This window comes from Erithacus rubecula (genome assembly GCF_903797595.1).
Source record: "Erithacus rubecula genome assembly, chromosome: 2".
NCBI lineage: Eukaryota > Metazoa > Chordata > Aves > Passeriformes > Muscicapidae > Erithacus > Erithacus rubecula.
This window is the reverse complement of record NC_136685.1, coordinates 35,241,033-35,261,020: the sequence shown is the minus strand read 5'-3', so window position 1 is coordinate 35,261,020 and position 19,988 is coordinate 35,241,033. Positions and strand designations below refer to the sequence as shown.

At 42.3% G+C, this 19,988-nt stretch overlaps 1 protein-coding gene across 4 annotated transcripts in view; it reads left to right on the top strand.

Annotated features, from left to right (window-relative positions):
* BACH2 (BTB domain and CNC homolog 2) overlaps positions 1 to 19,988 on the top strand; it is a 184,092-nt gene that overhangs the window by 62,197 nt on the left and 101,907 nt on the right. Inside the window, exon 1 of one of the 4 annotated variants that reach the window (XM_079297490.1) lies at positions 11,093 to 11,225. The exons of the other annotated variants lie outside the window; for them this stretch is intronic. The gene's annotated coding sequence lies outside the window, so the exon portion shown is untranslated. Of the gene's footprint in view, positions 1 to 11,092; positions 11,226 to 19,988 lie in introns of those variants that run through there. 4 annotated transcript variants of the gene reach the window in all.

Sequence of the window (19,988 nt, the reverse complement as noted above, 5' to 3'; positions counted from 1 at the left end):
GGGAAGTGCTTCCAGGCTGTGACTTGTAGCTAAATTGTCATACCAAGTTAATCTGTTGATTACCACTGAAGTGGTGTAGATGGATAAGTGCTGAATTCTGAAGCCTGCTATTCACTGTATACTTATGTGCAGTTATTCATTTGGAAGCATTCAAACAAGGTATCCAAAACCTTCTGGGTTTTAAACCATTTTCCCAGACCACAGCAGCAAATTCTAGTTGCCTGTGTTGGTTTTGCTTTGTTTGTGTGTTTCAGCAAGACTCAGAGAGGTTGTGTCAGTTGATATATATGCAGTTTTTTGCATTTGTCAAGTAAGTGGAGCAGAAATTCAGTTTCCTCCTTTCTCCACCCCTTCTTTCATTTAATGAAATGGGAAATGTTGAGGCTACTGGAAACCTTGATGTGACATCTCTGAATGCAGTGATGCTGTCTTTTAGATTTGGGTCCTATAAGCAAGTTGCAAACATCAGGAGCTCCTGTATTGCTGGTCTTCAGTTCTGTTGTTTTATGAAGTTGATAAGGAATAGATGTTCAGACTTATATATTTTAAAACAGATGATGAAAAGTGTTTTGTTGGCAGATTATATTAGTGGTAAAGGTGTTGGTAAATCTCTCCATTACCATAAAGGATCCTGATTTTGGGTCTGCTGCCAGAGGGATTATTATCTCCATTGGGATAATGGGGGATGGCATTACAGTTTAGGATATCTTTGACCAGGTATGTTGAGAGCAGAGGCTCCAAGAGGACTGCAGCTGGTGCAGCTGTGGTTGCAGTGTGACCGTGGGTGTCTCGTACGGGAGATGAGTCTCCTGGGAATCGCGTTGGCGCTCTGTCTTCCATGAGAGCCCATGTGTGCACCCACGCCAGCATGGGCACCTGTCACCTACCTGCTCATGAGCAACGAAACAAAAACCTTCTGCAAGGAAGTCTTCCCTTGGCATCCTTCCCCCAAGTATTTCTTCTCTCTGCTCTACAGGTGCTAAAATGGAAGATGAGAGTGTAACAGAAATGGAGGAGTTTAACTAAGGTGAAGGTGGCCCTGTGTGCTCCCTGGGGCTCCCATGTCTCTCAAAGCTTGCTTTTGGGAGCAGGGATTGGAGCTCATTCCTGTTTGAGCTGATGCTTCAGTTGGTGCCTTTCCATGCCTGCATTTAATAAAATCAAAAGCTGAGAACAAACCCAGTCGCTATGGGTTTGATGGCAGCTCAGCCTATCTACAGGTAGTATTAAAACATGCTCCATCAAAGAAGTGTGATTATCAGGATGTAGAAACAAAACTGCAGCACAGTCATGCACAGAATTGGTGTCTAGCCATTAAGAGGCCAAGCAAAGAAAATCAGGTATCACAAAAATCATAATCAAAGGAAATGAAGCAACACTGTTATTACTTGGAGCAACAGAAGCTAGCTGTCCTCTTGGGAATCTGAAATAGTAGTTTCAGTCTTCCTTCAAATTTCTCTTTTCTTCCTCTGAGATCTATTAGCTACAGATTTTTCAGACACCTGCCTTTGGCTTGTAAAAAGCTACACTGGAAGTTCTTTCCTGGACACTTGGTGTAGGGAGTTAGTGCAGACAGGTACTGACCGTGTCCTGTGTCCTCTTGCTGATCTCTCTTTCTCAGCACAAGGCAATGCCACAATGTGATGGCCCAGACTGTCTAGGGATGTCACTTATGTCATTTTAAAGTGTGGATTGGAACAAGTGGATTCCAGCCTCCTTCTATCTCAGAAACACAGATCATTTATTTATGCTCTGTACTTAAAAAAAAAAAAAAATGCATTTTCTAGGGAGAAATTATGTACCAGATGACAATAAATGGCAAAAATTACATAACTTTTCTCAAAGTTACACACTAGAGCAGTACTTAAACCACCAAATTTTAATTAAACTCACCTTACAGACACTAATTGTACTATGTACAATTGTATGTACTATGTACTATTGCTTTTATGTGTGTATAAGCTGAGGCACAAAGTAGTTGCTTGGGGTTATACAAGGAAGTTTTTAACACAGCCCAGGTCCCTTGTTGTTTGCTTTCCATAGCTGTTTGTTTATTACAGTGTGTTAACATGAAGAGGTGAAATGCAGATGGTGTCTTTTTTAAAGCAAGCTATATATTGGTTACACTTGCTCAGACTGTATTTATACTACTTGAGAGCTTGTTATCTGCAAATATCATTAAGACATCTCTGGGTTTTATGTTCTTCTGAACATATCTTCTTTGTCTTCCCTGTTTCTGTCTTCTGTTATGATTAAAAGACTCTCACTCATTTCCCAGTATCTCAGAAATAGCATTTTTTTAGTTTCATTTTTTTAACCAGAAAACTTTTACCCCGAGCTGTGGTTTTTCATTCTTCCTTCTCCCCATCCCATCTCCCACCCCGTTTGGCTGGTGCCAGAGATGACATCCTCAGTGCAGATGGCCTCTGTGCACTGGCCTAATCCATTGTCCATCCTGTAGATTTTCAGAGCAGTCCCTACCATACTCATTTGGCTTCTTTATCTCTTGTTTGGTCGATAGTTACCCACTACAGTTTTGCTGTGGAAAAGTGACTTAGCAATTCCCAGGTACTGGCCCCCTGGGTTAAATTTCCATCCTCTCTGTGGAGTGTGTCTCCCGAAAGTCTGGGCTTTTTGCAAGGATGAGCAACAGTTCTTTCCAGCACTGCTGGCCCATTTTGACTCTCCCTCAAACCTGACTTTTGAATGTTAATATTTCAGGTCAGTGGCTTGACTGTTCAAGTGCAAAATCTCCTCTTCCCTTACAGTTTAGCCATTGTCGGGTCCAAAATTACTGTGTCACGTGGGGCCCATGTGCAGCTAACATCTCTCACGTGAAGTAGTAAAAATTGTTGGCAAAAGGGGCCTTTCTTTTAATTCTCCATCTGCTGAACCAAAAAGCACTGTAAGTGTAGAAGACTATAAGCTAGTTCAGTAGCCAAAAAAATAAAAAAATCTGAATTTTTTTCTTCCGGCTCTGGTAGGTGTTAAGTTTCTGTGTTTCACCATATTTAGGCAGTCCTAATGTGAACTTACATAAGATTCAGGTGGTGATAACTACTAGCATATTAGGGTGGGAAGCAATGCAAAATGTCATGCAGAAGAAGGTATTAACAGTTTACATCAGCTCTGGAGACAGAACACAGCCATTTCTGAGATGTAAGATGTGGTTTCTTTTTTGAACCAGGTATTGAAATGTCTGCTGTTACTGTAAAATGTGAGTGCCCAGAATCTTTTAATCTTGCAGCATCCTTATCAAGTAGAATGTAGGTGATATAAAAACTGCTGTACTCCTTTAGCAGCTGGCAGTGTGTGGCTACCCCTTGAACCCAGAGGCCAAATCAAGGCTTCATCTGACCTTGCTTAAGGCAAGGTTGTAGAGTCTCATGGCCTAGACTGAATGGGGTGAACATTGTGATGAAAAGCAGTGATGCAACACTGTGTTTGGGGTTCAGCTACAGGCAAAGGATCTGTCCTTGCAAAAGAGGCAATTTAGAGAAGGATGGCAAGGTAACAGTTCCAGCAAAGTGCTTGCCAGGTAAATAGCAGATTCTGTCAGATGAAATGATGTGACCTGCTTTGGTGAAAGCCATGAGCCAGGCTTTGAAGAGTTCTTCAGGGAAAAGTTTGGAAAAAACCCCACGGAAAGTGGGTTTCTGGAACAATGAAATAAAGCCTGCAAGAACAAAAGAGATGCAGGTGAAGGAGATGGAAGGAATAGAGTATTGAGTAAGCAAACTGTCTGTGACCAGGAATTGATGAAGAGCAGTCTCAAGAATGAAAACAAAGCTATAATATATTCATGAAGCACGATGATGATAACTCAGAGGGAGTAGCATTAATTGTAACTTCCAAGGCAGAAAAATAGCTTGTAGACTGGGAACCAATTAGTGGTCGATTGCTCTGAACTAGATTTCAAACGCAGTGCGTGAAATGACAATTAAGTATTACCAACAGACAACTACTGCATGAGATAAGAGCTGTCAGCAGGTTTGGACCAAATTCCTCAGCTGACATCTTCTTACTAAAAGGGAGACTTCTTTCTTGGGGTTAGGGCCAGTGACAGAGCAAAGGAATCAATGGCCAAATGTCATCTTCTATCTCCAAAGCAATAATGTGGAGCCTGGCAGAACTCTGCTTGCTCTCTTGGCTCTCTTGGTGATGCCTGGACATAGTGTAAATGTGTCTCCACAGCAGTTGGTGGAATTCTTGTGTTCTGAAGTGTATTGCAGACAAACACAGTGCTTATCTTCAGCACACCTTAATGTGCAATAGAAGTGATTATTTTTCTGTGGTGATACAAAAAAAGAAAAAAGAGAGAGACAGAAAATTAGGAAGAATTAGTAAAATAGTTTTACTACTTAAGTGAACATACCACATGTTGCTAAAAATGTTACTGATTTTCAGTTGAGCTATCCCAGATAGTGGACTTCCTAAGGATGGAAATACCAAAACCATCATTAGACATTTGAACACATTCAGCCCCAAGAGAAATAAGAAGATAGCCTTGCATAGGAAGCCAATTTAGTTCCTGAAAAAGCTTTTCCCTTTGCTCAACAGGCCAGGTTCTACCACCCAACAGGCCTGTCTGAGGTTAGCAAGTGACAGGAGAAGGATGATGATGGTGGTGGGAGGAGCACTGTGGCTTTTCCAAAGGAACTGAAAATCCCAAAGCAGAGCTGCTGTCTCATAGCACAAAGGCAGATGTGAGAAGCTATCTAAAACCACAATTTGGGGTAGCTGGAGGTAGAGACCATTGCTGAAAAACGGTTGAATGAGTAGTTGCTGAGTTCTTCAAGAAATACAAGAATATGAAAAAATTAACGTAGTGCAATTGATAAAAAGAAATTGCTTTTTAGATAAAGTATTCCAGAAAGATGATGCAAGTGATTGCAAAAGTTGATGAAGAAAAGTTCTGTTCTTTTCACTGGTACAAGCATCAAATACAAAAAAAAAAACCACTACCCAAAATGAAAAATGGAGATTCTAATTTTTTTCTCTTACAGCTTCAGCTGAGAAATTTCAATTCAGGAGATAAAGTGGTGGCCAGATTTTTGGATGGCCTCTGCTATCCATATTTTGGCTAGCCTCCTGCTCCCTGGCTTGAGGCAAATCACCTGCCAGTTTGATGCTGTTGTTTGTTTGGAGCTCTTGGTTAGAATATGTTTATTACCTTTTTCAGGAGACAAATCTATTCTTTTTGAGTCTGTATTTATAATGGCTGTGAAGTCACTGACAAGCTCGAGCCATTGAAGCAAGTAGAGAGCTGCATGAATGGTTCATTATGGATAGTGCTGGTGTTAAACCAGTGGGCATTCTCTTAGCACTTTATGGTTGATGGTGACATGGCCGAGTCACCACAAAAAAAATTACAGCTGGATGTAGTATAGTGAACTGTTACATCAGTAATATTCAGCATCCTGACCATGGGGTGCTTAAGTGACAGTTCAAGAAACATGCAAGAAAAGACTGTCTGGCATTGCAGGGCTAATAATTATTTAAGGAAACAAATCTCAAGAGACCTTTTGCAAATTCTTACTGAAGCATTGTATAAAAAGGCAAAGGAATACAAGGAATGAGTCAATTTACATGTCTTGGCAGAGACACACCAACCAGGGGGGAAGTCCAAAAGGAAATGTCACCAACTGGCAAGGCAACAGCTGCGTTTACCAACTTAAACAAAATTAGTCATTGAAAATACAAATGTAAAGACCAAACTAGGAGTCTTCCACTCAGATGTTATTTCCATCTTAACATGTGGATGTGAGTATTGGAAACTCACCAGAGGCAAAGACATCTCATGACTCCAGATGTAAATACCTGGGGAAAATACGAGGTAACAGATGGAGTGAATGTGTCACACATGCAAAGATCTGTCACTTCCCCACCAGTGTGTCCCCCAGGTTGTCCAGAGTAAGCAGTGGAAACACTGGGTCGTGTGCAGCGAGTGGAGCCAGCAATCCTGTCTGAGCAGATGGGCTCTCAAGCAGCTGGAGGAACATGCAAATGGTCAGACCAGATACTGCTTGGAGTGTGAACACTTACTGGCACTCAGCAATGCAGAAAAGCTGCAGAGTGGCTGAAGATTGGCACAGGCTTTGGAGCCACATTGGCTCCCAGAGCAACATCTGCAGGTGCAAGAAGGCTTTGAGGGAAAAAGTTACTCTTGGAACCCTTGGGGGAGTGGTGGGGGGGAGATTGTGCTTCCATGGGATTTTCTCCTTTAGAGATCCAGACTGTTTAAAGTTAGGTTACTGAGAGGAACCAGAGCTTCCCAGTGACGGCATTTCTGGCTCAGGCTGCAGAGGGCTGCATTGCATGGACAAGCCAAGAAATCTGTCATCTCTGGGCTAGTGTGCTCTTCTGTCTGACCTCAAGGAAATCACGTGACCTCACCAGTTCTCCAGAGCTCTCTGACCACAAGACTGTAAGATTTTAATTAGAAGCAGTGGACAGTACACTATTTTTTCTAGTTTTACAAGCTGTCCTGAGGGGCTAGTAGGTGAAGTGAGTTTCTGTGGAAATGGAAAAAACCCCACGTGTTTCACACACTGCACTGAGAATAAAGCAGTTGCTTGTAGCTTTATTTTATGAATGGCCTAACATGGTGTAAGTGTAGCTACAGATTGTCTTTGAAGGTGAAGGGTAGCCTTTAACTTTGTACTGTATGTAATGCATGCATCCAGCAAGGCTGCTTGGTGGTTTCTGCAGGGAGCTTCATTCACAGAATCTCAGCTGGAATCCCTGCTAAAGTAGCATCCAGCCTTGTTGGGACTGCTTCCCTTTGCCCATGACCCAGTGTGGACATGAGCAGCACTGCCTGCCTAGGCTGGGCTCGATCCAGTCTTTTGGGCCACTCACATAAGTGGCTGCAGATACATGCCCAGAACAAAGTCATAATACAAATTGATTGTGGCAGCAGGGACGGAGTTCAGGAGGAATTAGCCTTTGGGGTATTTTATCAAATTTTTGAAGCATGAATTGTTGGTAAACCAGAGCTAACATTCATAATCTGTAGCAAGAAGCAATATAAAGCATCTGCAGCCCTGCTGCTGGTGCCTGGCATTGTATTTCACACAGACACTCAGAATCACTGGGTTACAAGAGACCTTCAAGATCATCAAGTCCAACCCATGCCCTAACACCTCAACTAAACCATGGCACTGAGTGCTGTATCCAATCTTTTTTTTAAACACATCCAGGGATGGTGTTTAAAACCATCCACCACCTCCCCAGGTAGACCATCCCAGTACTTTATTATTGTTTCTAGAAAAAACTTTTTCCTGATATCCAGCCTATATTTCCCTTGGTGCAGCTTAAGACTGTGTCCTCTGGTTCTGTCAGTGCTGCCTGGAGAAAGAGACCAACCCCACCTGGCTACAGCCACCTTTCAGACTGTTGTGGAGAGTGATAAGGTCACCCCTGAGTCTCCTTTTCTCCAGGCTGAACAGCCCCAGCTCCCTCAGCCATTCCTCACAGGGTTTGTGTTCCAGCCCCTCACCAGCCTCGTTGTCTCCTCTGGATGTGCTTTAGGGTCTCCAGGTCCTTCCTAAATGGAGGGGACAGAACTGGACACAGCACTCAAGGTGTGGCCTCACCAGTGCTGAGTACAGGGTGAGAATAACCTCCCTGCTCCTGCCTGTTCTCTGCAGATGGACTCCTGCTGTCACCTTCCAGGGCCTTGGGGTGCCCTGAGGACCCCAGTCCAGCTGGAGATGGCAAAGCAGCTGAAACGCTGCTGTGAGTGACCTTTGAGACCAGACCCAGCCCTCCTGCTGCCAGACCCCTTTGAGCTGGAGTTTGTCCATGCCCAGGTGGCCACAGTGGAGCTCTTAGTCCCTTCCCTAGGAAGCAAGGGGTTCACACATCACCTCAAAAATGGGTACTTGCAGTGGTGTGACAAGTGCCCTGGAAGGGACTGTCACTTTGCATTGACAGTGAAGGGAATATGGAGAGCTCACTGTCACACCTGCAAGTTTCTGCCTTGCATCTGAACCAGACAGAATTAATCCTTTTGTAAATGGCTGGAGTGATTGGGCCATACAAGTAGCCAGATAGTAGACAGCTAATTAGGCAATATATTACTTTGTAAGATGTCCTCTGTATGTGAGTGTAGCAATCAGCAGAACTGGAGAGGTGGGTGTGAAAGGCAAGGTAAAACTGAGATTCTTACCTCTTTAAGTCATAATGCTTCATAATAGTGTTTATGAACTGGCAGAAGCTTAAGTAACTGTGGTGGTCTTGCACATTTTGACAGAGAAAAGTGTTGTACAAATTAATGGAGATGTTCTCAGAAAATATTAATTTCTGCAGGAATATCATAGGTAACCTTCTGTTTGCATCTCTCTAGGACTGCATCAGGAATAACTGGATCTTCAGTTCAAACTTCTAATTTGAATAAAGTTTTTATAAGCCTTGAGCCATAGATTTTATCTTCTTTTGCAAAATGCTATGAAAATATTGTAAACAAAAATGTAGCTTTTCATGACCCCAACTTGATGTTCATACATTGGTTTACTTACTTCTTGTATTCCTCTTAATGAGGACAGGAACAAGAGCTTCAAAGATATTTTCCTTTGTATGAAACTATACCTGTGCTGTGGCTAAGACCGTAAGGACTTCTCACTTTCAGCTGGTTTCCATGCCCTTTAATCTCTCACAGCTCCACACGTCTTTTTGCATCATCTCAAACCGATGAGATAAAAAATGAAAAGTTGAGTTGGAAATTACAAGAAGTACTGAAAAGTGTCACACTCTTTGACTGCCTTGCTTGCAGGAGGCAGTGGGTGGGAAGGAATAAAAGCATACCTTAATTATACAGTCTCTCTGTTTATTTTCACAGCTGTAGCTTTGCTGAAATGTGCAGCAGACATCCTAAATCCACCAAGCAGGGTCCCTGAGTGGTGCACCTGCCAGTCCTACAATCTTGGTACCAGTTGGGGATGTGTGTGTGGCTGAACAATGCAGGAAGACTACAAGAGGTTTATCCCATTAGAAATAAATTACAGTGTAGTGTAGCATGAAAATGATGTGTCAGTGAATACAGAACACAGGATTACCTTCTGTCTCTTCCCTTTATCATAGATAACAGCAGCAGTATGGGAAGGAGATTTATATTGTGCTTATTTGAAGCTGACCAAGCAATTTAGATGAGATGAAATAGGGATTTTATTTCTGGAGAGAAGAATGTGTGCTTGCTAAAATGCCATTAATTGCTTTATTATTTAAGGCACAAATTTTACAGAGCAATTTGTTGGTCTCCTTTTTTTTTCTAGTGAAAATAATTCACCTTGGAAAGATTATTCTGTCAAAAAAAATGATGATGAACCTAGCAACAATTAAGTTGAAAGAAGCTGAACTTTCAATTCAGCTTCTATTTTCACCCCCTTCTCTCTCTTAAGTACTGTGTGCATGTGTAAATTTCAATAAAAACAATAGTGGCCTGGCTAGCTATGAAAGCCTTAACAAAAATTGCAGCGAATACTGCTGCAGCTCTTAAATCACAGGCATCCCCTTAGATGTTGGGAAGCTGCTGTCACGCTGCAGTAGCAGTGGCTTGGCACACCCCTTGCAGGCACAGCCCTGCTGTGCTGCTCACACACAGAGCCAAGGAGCTTGGGGGAGCTCCCAGCCTCTCCTGGAGGCAGAGGCAGTCACTGGAGCAGTCCCTTCCAGGTCCAGGGCTGAACTCTGCTCCCCTGCCCTTGTTATAAAAATGCCATGTCAGCTTCTTCCACAAGCACTGTCCCTGTTTGTCAAACTTCCCTGCTTTGGCTTTCTCTGTTTGTTAAATCAGTCTCTCTTCAATCTCTTTTTGCTCCTGTCAGTGCAATTTTGTGTTTCTTTATTTGATTCCTCCATTACCCTACCAACAGCCGGGTGGCCAATCTCCATCACCCAAAGCTATGCTCTTTCTCCTGGAATTTGCCCTGCTGGTATTAACCCAGTGCTTGCCCATGGCTGATTTATTTGCTGTAAAGGCAAATTGAACCCAAAGGAGATGTGCCTCCATGCAGATCAGTTTTCTTGTACAAGCACTGCCTGCAGGAATGGTCACTTCTGTATCATGCCCAAAGCACAAGCTTTGAGGTTTCTGCTTTGCCAAAGGCTGAAGATTAAGAAAGATTTGGAGCTTATGAGGTGAGCAGAGTCTTTTGTATTGTTGACTTAGGTCACTTTAGGGACATTGAAAGCATTGCTTGCTTCAGTTGCATCCCCAAGGATTTCCTTACACCCAAGAGGACAAAGGAAGAAGGCGTGTAGATGTGTTTTCTGGAACAAGGGGATAATTATGTTTTACTTAAAAAAATAATAGCTGTTCCATGGAAAAAGAGCTTTGGGGCCATTTCTTGTATCTTTCAGTTCTTCACAAAGAGAAATAATTCCAAGATATATATATATATATATATATATATATATATATATATATATATATATATATATGTTTACTGTTTTCCTTGTGGGACAGAGTATTGCTCTCTGTCTTGATCATTGATTAAAGCTGCAGTGAGACCCCTGAATTTCCAGTGATTCTGTACCATTTGTGTCACCATTGATAGGGAAGAAGAATAGCTTTTACAAAAACTATTTTTATTACAGATGTGTAGACGTGAATTTATAGCTTCAATCATGCTTCCAAGAGAGCAGCTGTGAAAGTGAGATAGTTAGAAAGCTGGATGAAAGAGCTGGCAGGAGGAATAAAACATAGCAGGGGGACTGCAGGAGGGGATAACACCTGGAAACATCTGTTGGGAGAAGTAAAGCTGGAGAAGGCATGGAGCCACTATACCTCACCAATCCCTGACCAACTACTGGCTTCTTGCCTGCTTTTTGTTTTTATTTTGTTTCGGCATTGCCTGGTGTATTTATCTCCACCCGTATTTGCAACAGACAATTTTTATGAGGTTTGGAAGTGAGTGAGTGATTTTTCCAGCTCTCTGGTCTCTGTGCCTGCTGGAACATCTGTACACACACACACACTTTTCCTGTCTAAAGATAGTTTGAGCTAGTGTGCCCAAAATACAGCTTCAGGCTTGGGTTTGTTGTTGTCTTAGTAAGCATAAAAGTATGTTCTAATATTATGTCACTCCAGTTATGTGTTTCAGCAGCTGCAGTCTGTCTGTGTCCAGTTTGTTGGGAATGGCCTTGCTTCCTGGGATTTGTTTTTCCATAGCTGGAGCCCTGGGTTACTTAGTTTAACCAGGACTGTGCGTTGCAGTCTTTCTGTGAGTACGATCATTCCTGCCCAGTAGGATAATTCCAGCAGGGTTTTCTGCTGGAATGACATGACCTTCTTTGACTGACCTCATGCTCTGCCAGCATTGCTGTTTGAACATCATCCCTTCTCACCCCCTCCTCTTCCCCCTGTCCCTGCAGGCCTTGATGCAGTTGTGCAAAAAATCCTTCTTTTTGCCATGCCATCACTATGTTGAATAATTCTACTTTTACTTCCCAGGTTTTCTGGCTTGACCTCTCCACTTCCCTCCATCCAACAAGGACATAGTACCTAATCCTTTTTGTGGATATGTGTGTTCCTGTGGTGTGCATTGAAAAAGTGGGATTTATTTATTGTAGACCTTTCCTTACTTTTACTTACATTTTTTTATATTTAGTTTAATGCACTGTAACTTGTGCTGTGGGGTCACAAAGCTTAATCTTACCATCCCATCATGAAGTCCCAGATAGGAGTCTGGGGTGGGAGCTTTGTGTAGCCTGGAGAGCCAGGGAAAGGAAACTGCTAAATGGCAAGTTGTGTACCCGGCACACTTCAGGGTTGGCTAGTGCTCAGAAAGCTGGTGAACACTGAGATTTCAGAGGAAGCTGCTGGGAAGGATAAAGAGGAACAGAGAAGTGACCAGGATCAGCAAGTGTTTGATGTTCAGGTATCTGTAAATTGCTATCACAGTCTGTGTATTTGTGTGGGGATGTTAATTTTTGCTGTTAAATTGCAAACTAGACACTTTTATACATAACACAAAAGTGGGACATTTAAAAAAATCTTTTATTCTGCTTATTGCTATAACTTAGGAAATGTGAAGTGGTCAAATGAATTAATTGCATGGGTCATCTCAAATGAGTGCCTATAGAAAAGTTGTGTGTCTCATTTTCTATCCTCTTTTTAAGGCTTGTTTTATGGAAGGGGAACTTTTGAAACTTGAAAGATTCTGATTTTTATTGGTGGTATTCCTCTGTCCTTGGAGCAGCAGAGGCAAGCTCTCCTTGCTGCAGGAACCCAGCACACTTGGGCTGAGAGGAAGGTGAAGATGTCAGAGCTTCCTTAGCAGAGCAGGAGGGTGTCCCATCACAGCTGCTGGCTGGCTGGATCCAGAAGGACTCAAGGAACCATACAGCTGGCATTTTGCTTACGACTCTTAGTGTCTGCCAAAATGGGTTTAAAATAGCTGTTACTCAGAGAGCAATATTACAGATTTGTATTTGAGCTATTTGGACTTCTCACAAGGGTTGGAATACAAGATGCCAAACGGTGCAGCTTGCTGGTTTTTTAATACAGACTTTCACATTGTGAAGTTTTTGTCACAGAAATTTCCATTCCCAGCTCTGGGATACAGGGTGTTTGCTCTAAATCGTGCTGTTGTTGCCGGGCTGGGTATCTGCCCTCCGTTGGCATTTTGGTTATCCTCATTTATGCTGCAGTGATTCCCAGAGTCAGGGCCCGCTGTGCTGTGGGCTGGGTGACAGCAGGGTGACAGTCCATGCCCCAGGAGCCTGTAGCCTGGGTCACTGGCTTCAGATGGTCACTGCCACAAGCTGCTGGGGAGCATCAGCTGCCAGGCCAGAGCATACTAGGGACAGAAAGCAGGGATAATTCAGGTGAGGCAGCCACATGTGTGTTTTAAATGCAGTCATGACACCAGTAGTGCCTCCTTTGCCTGAGTCAACAGATAGAAATGCACAGCTCGTTGTCAGTGACTGTCATATATTTCAAAGCTTTATAAGCCCTGACCTACAGTCTGATCTCTGCCAACACCAGTTCCCACAGAACACAGGACCACTATGAAAACAAACTTAGAAATAGAGAGATGTATATTCTCCTTCCATGGGAAATTTCTCTGCCATATTCTTCCTTGTGCTCTGTGGGCAACATCACTGGGTGAAGTACAGGGGATGATGTCCATGGATTCAAGTGAGAGGTTGAGCTATAATAGTGAAATGCTGGGAAATTTTTTCATATTTACAGTATGTCTCAGTCCAAGGCATGTGCTGGTTGGAAAAGAGTCATGGAATTGTTTAGGTTGGAAAAGACCTTTGAGATCATCGAGACCAACTTTGAACCCAGCACTGCCAAATCCACCACTAAGCTGGACAAAAATGCACCACTGGGTGCTATTAGTGTGTTTTATAGGAGGGTGTGAGGTGGTTTCTATAGCACACAGTCTCGACCATTGGTGATTCAATCGTGCCATTACCACCTGGGAGGGGTCTGCAGTTCTGGGAACTGGGGCAGATTCCAGCCTTACCTCCAACTCCCCTTGCCAGGCAGTGTGTGTGCTGTATGCAGCACCAGTGTGGGAACGAGCTGAAGGGAAACTTCATTATGTTTGACAGTGCCTTTTTAGCTGAAGTACTGCCACGATTGGCATGACAGCAGTAATCCCAAAATTGGTTGATTGCCGAGAGAACCTGTGAAGATAGACATGAGGGTAAAAAAGGAATTAAATGCTTAATTAATAGGTTTATACTTCCTGTTTCTTGAAGCATGACTATTTTGCCCCTCTCATGTTTTGTTTACTTTAAGGTGCCATATGTTCCACTTGAAGCTGTATAGAAATTTGCTAAAGAAACGTGCACATCAGGGTTAAGAGATTCTTAACTGGGTGATCTGCTGCTTGAATATTGGACTTTTGAAATAATAACATGTTTTGAGCTACCTACATAAAAAGATTATTTGGCCAATATTTTGTACACTAATGATAGCACCTATACAACTGTGTAGTTACTCTTGATCCTAAGGGAATAAAGCTTCAGCTTCTCACAGCAGTTCTCTCCTGTTTTTATGTGTTTCTGATAACATTTTTCATTAGAATTCTGGTTGCGAATATCAGCATTTCTTTGGTGTCTCCTTCTGTTAGTTCCTTGCTTCCCACATGCTGTTCTATGTGAAAGTCTTTGTGAATTGCTTAAAGGAGCAAAATCCTTCATGGAAATGGAGATGCTAACATGCATGACAGTTCTTATCCATCCAAAAATGGCAGCAGTTGACTTGTAGTTTTTCATATAAGCTGTTTTTTCACTCAGAAAAGTTTTCACTTAGAGAAGGTAGCTATTAATTACTTATCTATCCATGTTTCAATATGCCACCATCTCGTTAAATAGCTCCCTTGTCTATTTCTTTCTGAAACTATAAAGCACTCTTTTCTGCAGAACAAGCTCAATGACATCTTGACACTTCCCTAATGTTTTCAAATCCTGGTGGGTTTGAGTGAATTACTGGATTTATTTGAACTTCAGATTCAGGGCTTGTAAATATGCACAGATGAAAGCTAAAAAGGTTGACAAGAATGCATTTGCAGTTGCAAATGCTAGGTTTGGCATAGTTATCTTTGGCAGCATGAACCTAATCAAGTCCAGGAACTCGAGTGATCATAAATCTGTTGTGATGCTGATAGTTGTATTACGGTAGTCAGTACTACCTCCTCTATTATTAGATTGGACCCTGGGGAAATGCAAAGGAAAGTGCGAGTCTCACCCACGATGTTTTGGTACTAAGCAAGCCAAGCACTTGGAGAAGATCCTTATCTTTGCTTAGCAGATGGAGGGTGAGGTGAGCCTATGAGACCAAGCTGCTGCTGAAGTCTCATCTTCCAAATGTTAGTCCAGAGCCTTAACACAGCATGGCCCTGCTTTCACGGGTTGGTACACAGCTCTCCATTTCCAAAACAGCAGTGCTGCTACCCACTAGAGACCTGGGAAGAGGAGTCCACACAAGCTATGAAACTTTCAGTGCATGGCATTGTTAAGGATGATTTCAAGAGCTGACTTCTTGTATTTCAGTTTTGAAAGATCTGTGAAACCCTTCACCATGGTTTTATTTGGATGAAAGAGTTTTGATAGTGACATTATGTGTATGTGGGTTGCCATTTAGCAGAGAGGGGAAGTAGGTAGCGTGTCTTCTGCTACTCCTTCTGCCCCTTCACTTTCTGAGGAGAATGCTTTTCAGTTGAAGGGCTCCTAGCATACCAGCATCTCCTGGTGAGTGCTAGCTAGCTCTCTCTGTGCAGGGAATGATTGGATTGGTAGGTGTCTAGATCATAAGTTTCACCTACTCATCTTGTTTTCTCTTAATAACTTTATGTTTTAATCCTGTAAGTGTATTGTGCCATGCATCTGTCTATTTGGGGAGCTAATCCTGTATGGTAAGCATCTATTTCAGGAGCAGCCCAGACAAAGCACAGCCTATTTGAGTGCTGGCCTCCCTTATTGTGTGTAGTGGGTTAAATCGCTGGTATTAGTGTAGTGTAGGAGTTCAAAAAGGAAAGACGTTATTTGCAGCGTCAACTCATTAAAAATACTCTGTACAGATTTTTCCAAAAGAATAAGCAACCCAAGCACACTGGGCCCCATGCCAGGGTATGTAATAGCCTTGCACAGCACCAGTTGAAGCTCCAAGTTGGATAAAAGGCAGCTTTTTCTGGGTTTGTTAAGTATTCCTTTAAAAAAAATGAAAAAGGTCTGTGTGCAGAAGTAGCAAATTAATTCAGTCCTATCAGAAAGTAGGTCAGTGACTGACCTCCTGATAGCATGAGGCAGCAGTTTCAAGCAGAAGTGACAGCTCAGCAGCGTGGACCCTCCATGTCTCCAGGAAACTTGTTTTGACAAATATAAACACATTATATCCTGTATTCCTCTCGCTTATTTATTTTTTTTGCTGCTGCATTAGAAACCACAAGCTGTCACTCTCCATCCCCTTTCTTCACCCTTTCTGGTCCCCAAAGGGAAATGCCTTGTATCATAGCTAATAATTTTTGCAGGGCTGCGTAATGAGTAAGGCATTCCAGCAGGGTTGGTGGTTTTTTTATGACACACAAAGTTGGGCACTGTAAACCAGACTTGACTAAAATCCAAACCAAAGTCTTTCCAATGGTGAGGGAAGACAGTGGGAAGACAGGAACTGGATTAATTTAGGATCATTCTGTAGTAATTTTGCTTTTCTTTGTGCTGAATGAAATTTTTGCATATTCAATACCTCATGAATGTTTACGTTGCCAGTGTTGGTGTCCACAGACAGAACTTCACTGCACTGCAGCCCAGCAACTCCTGAAACTGGGATGCTTTTGTAATTTTGGGTGAAGTAGCAAAGTGTAACTGGGGTTGTGGCTCCTTGAATATTCCATAAAGAATAATTGCCTCAGAAGACATGTGAATATGTTCATCTTTTCATTGTGTTGTCACTATCAGCAGGTATTAAAGGTGGAGTGTACACTGCTAGTTAACTGCTTTGACTTGTACCTTTCCTGCAGTGATTTCTCCTGTGGAAATCACTGTGGATCAAAGGGTTGTACAAGATTTTCAGCTGTCTCCTTCTCCTGACTAGTAACCAGGCTGCACAGACAAGATACTGCTGTGTGGAATATGTAGAGGAGGATTTCAGACTGTGTTAGCCAATGTAGCTCAATTTAAGCCATTTTGCTAAAGAGCTCATAAAACTTGACATGATTTTCTTTATTACCTAGCTGCCTTTCTGGCCTAAGGTGGCTCAAAAATATCCAGAGAATCTTATGGATATTTTATGGGCGATGTACAAAGAATGATTTTTGCCATGTGATAGATAAACCTTCAGAGCCTTTTAGATGTATGTTGCCATTTAACTGAATTCTTAAGTTCATTTGCTTAGAAGTAGTACAGTACAGTAAAACTTGGATGATATTGTCTCACCCTGAAGTAAGGATTTGATTTGGGAGGATGGGAATGTATTTGTTAAAAATAAAATGCTTCTGGCTTTATTAAATGTTTGATCTGAATAGATACAAATCCAGCAAGAAATCAGATGGATTTGTATAACAAAACTGGCTATTGAAAACTGGGAAAGAAGTCCTGTTTCAGTTTTTGTGCTATAGATAATGTTGACATTGATTGCTACATACCATGCAATGGATGTCATGCTAAGAAAATAGTGAAAAATGTACTAATGTATGCAATTTTAAAAAAAGGCAAAGGAGAGGCGTGTCCATGTGCATGTATGTGAGTACACTTGTAAAGGGGGTGGGCAAGCAGTTCCCAACCTGCCTCCTGAGGGATCTTTGCATGACACAGATGCTGGCTTTCAAGTCATTACACTCTCCACAGGGCCACCAAGTTTCCTATGCTTGAAAGGGCTGGAAGTACAAGGTGTGCTCCAGGTGAAGACAAAGATCTAATGCTTTTTCCCAGTGTTTCATGCTTGCAGAGATACTGCTTCCCTTTGCTCCCTCCTGCACTGCGGATAGAGAATCAGAAAGGAAACACCATCTTTAGACTTCTGTGACTGAGTCCAATCTTTAACCCAGGACTGCCAAGTCCACTCCAAAACCATGTCTCTAGGTGCCATATCTGCACATCTTTTAAAGACCTCCAGTGTTCCAGTACTGAAATCCTTTTAGTTCAAGGCAATTTGAGCATCTCTTAAGGTTTAAGAACTGGAAGCAGTTTTAAAGTGGCCACACTCACACAAGTGGAGAGCTGGGAGGTTTCCTCCCACCCCCAAATGCTCAGAGGAGGTCCTGCCAGGTTGGGCAGTTAAGCTGCTTCCCCATTGCTCGTGGGTGGCAGAGTTCTGTGTAACAGAGGTGACGTGGTGACCTTTGCAGTGAAGTGAAGACAGGCATAGAACAGAGACAGGAAGATTGCTCATGGTGTAGGCAGTCACTGGTGTCACTTGCCTTTAGGTAGTGTCCTGTCTCACTTGTTGGAAAAACAGTTCCCTTGGAATAAGAAAGCTGAAATACTCCTTTTTGTTTTTGAATTTCTACCCAGGGGATTTTCACAGTCTGCATCCCATACAAGCTGTCACTAGCAGTGCATATTTAGTATATATATTCAATACATGAATTTACCCCTTCAGCTGTGTGCATGCATCACCAAGGAGCAGGACACCTTCATATGTTCCCTTTTGCTTTCTTCTGATGCCCTGCACACAGCAGTTTTGAGGGAGTGTGGCTGCAAGATCAGCCACGATCCTGTGCCATCCTCCCTGTGATGAAACTGGAGGGCAGAGCAGCGAGGTGTGATGCAGAGATGCCATGGGAGATCCTGGGTCTGCATTTCCCCAGTGCTGAACCTTCCTGCCCTGGCCCTGTATTGGGTAGAGCAAGCTCAAACTCACACAAGGGACTTGGCAAGAACTGCTCTTCTTCTTGGGGGTGGTTTCTTCACATTCACAAGTCGGATCCCAGAAACAAACAAACAAAACCAAACAAAAAATGCTTCAGAAAAACCCACGTCCCACCTTTTCCCTCATAGTATTCTTAATTAGATTAGTGGCTTGAATATCTTGGGCTTTTTCCATCCCAAAGTAATAATTCAGGGAATTTGTTTGTTCCCTTCTATAAAGCAAAGTAAAAAGGTACAGGAGAAATCATATTTTGTCAGTTGAGATAACTTACAGTAAAACTTAAAATTTTATTAGTTTTCTTCCAAGGTGGAGGAGAATTGTTTTTACCTTCTAGGTAACTTGTCAGCTGAAATTTTTGACTTAATAGTTGAATTATCTTTATTTCAATAGTGTTGATTATTGGACTGAATCCAGTGAAATAATGCATTTAATGTGATGCGCTGAAAATATTTATAAATTTTTGTTACTTGGGAGAGGAAGGTAGGAGTTGCCACTTTAATGCTTTTCTGAATGTGCAGTGACCTACACTGATTAAGCATGGATTATTTCATTTCAGTCAACAGCACAAGGCAATGTCCACCCTGACTATAACAGTGTAAATGTCCTTTTCTTTCCTTAGATCTGAGAGTATGTCATCTATCAGAATAGCATCTCAGATGGTGAAGAAATTCTATACAGGGTGTGTGAAGTGGGAGCAAGTGAAGATTCTGTATGAAATTTCATCCCTCCTTAATGTTTTGCAGGAGCTCTTTTTGGTTGAAGTAACATGCTGTGAATTTTGTAGAGAAATTAGGTGGGTCATTCTTGCACTGATGCAGGCATAGGACAGGTTCTACAAAGATAAAATGTTATCTCTCCTCAGGACTTTGGAACCACACAAAGAATCTCTACTTAGTGCAAGTGTTAAGGGGGAAAAAAGAAAAAATTAATTCCTTGTATTGTCAAGCTAATTTTCTGAATGAATTTACTGTGCATTCTTATGTGGTCTGTATTTCAAGATTTGGTGATCTTAGGGAGAGCTACTGGAGCACTGAGTGTCCAGGTCACTGGTGCACAATGTGGAGCAGTGGCTTTTAAGGGCTCCTCAGGAAGCCCACTTGGCAGGTGCTGTGAATGCTCATTTTGCTTGGCTTTGTTTCTTTCCCTGGATTTAGACTAGTTTGGGGTTAATGTTTCAAGTTTGCATCACCACTGAAACATTGCTCACCACAGCTGGCAACAACTTTGTGTCCGTCACTGATTCCAGAGTGTAAACCAGACAGATTATTTGTCCTGCCCTGAGGAAGAAGAGAAGGAATTACAATTTAAGAGCTGCCACTGGTGGGCATAGGGTAACATCTACTATCTTCAGTACACGGAAATCAAGTTGGACCTTGTCTGATGAATGCCACTGCTGGAGTTCTGTCTTTTCCATATAGAGCTACATATGAAGAAATAAATGCATTTGCTTAAGATAACATCGTGTGACAGCTGAGAGCAATCAAAACTCTTTACTTGTAGCTGTATTTTTTCCCTTCCTTTCTACAGCAGGAGGGTGGTGTCTGCAGCTCTAAGGCTGCTGTGGCACTGCTGTGATCTTATCTAGAACGAGTATCCTGCAAGGTTATTTATTTTACAGCCTTTTCTTCTAGTTTTGCACAACACACAGATCTTGGGAGTT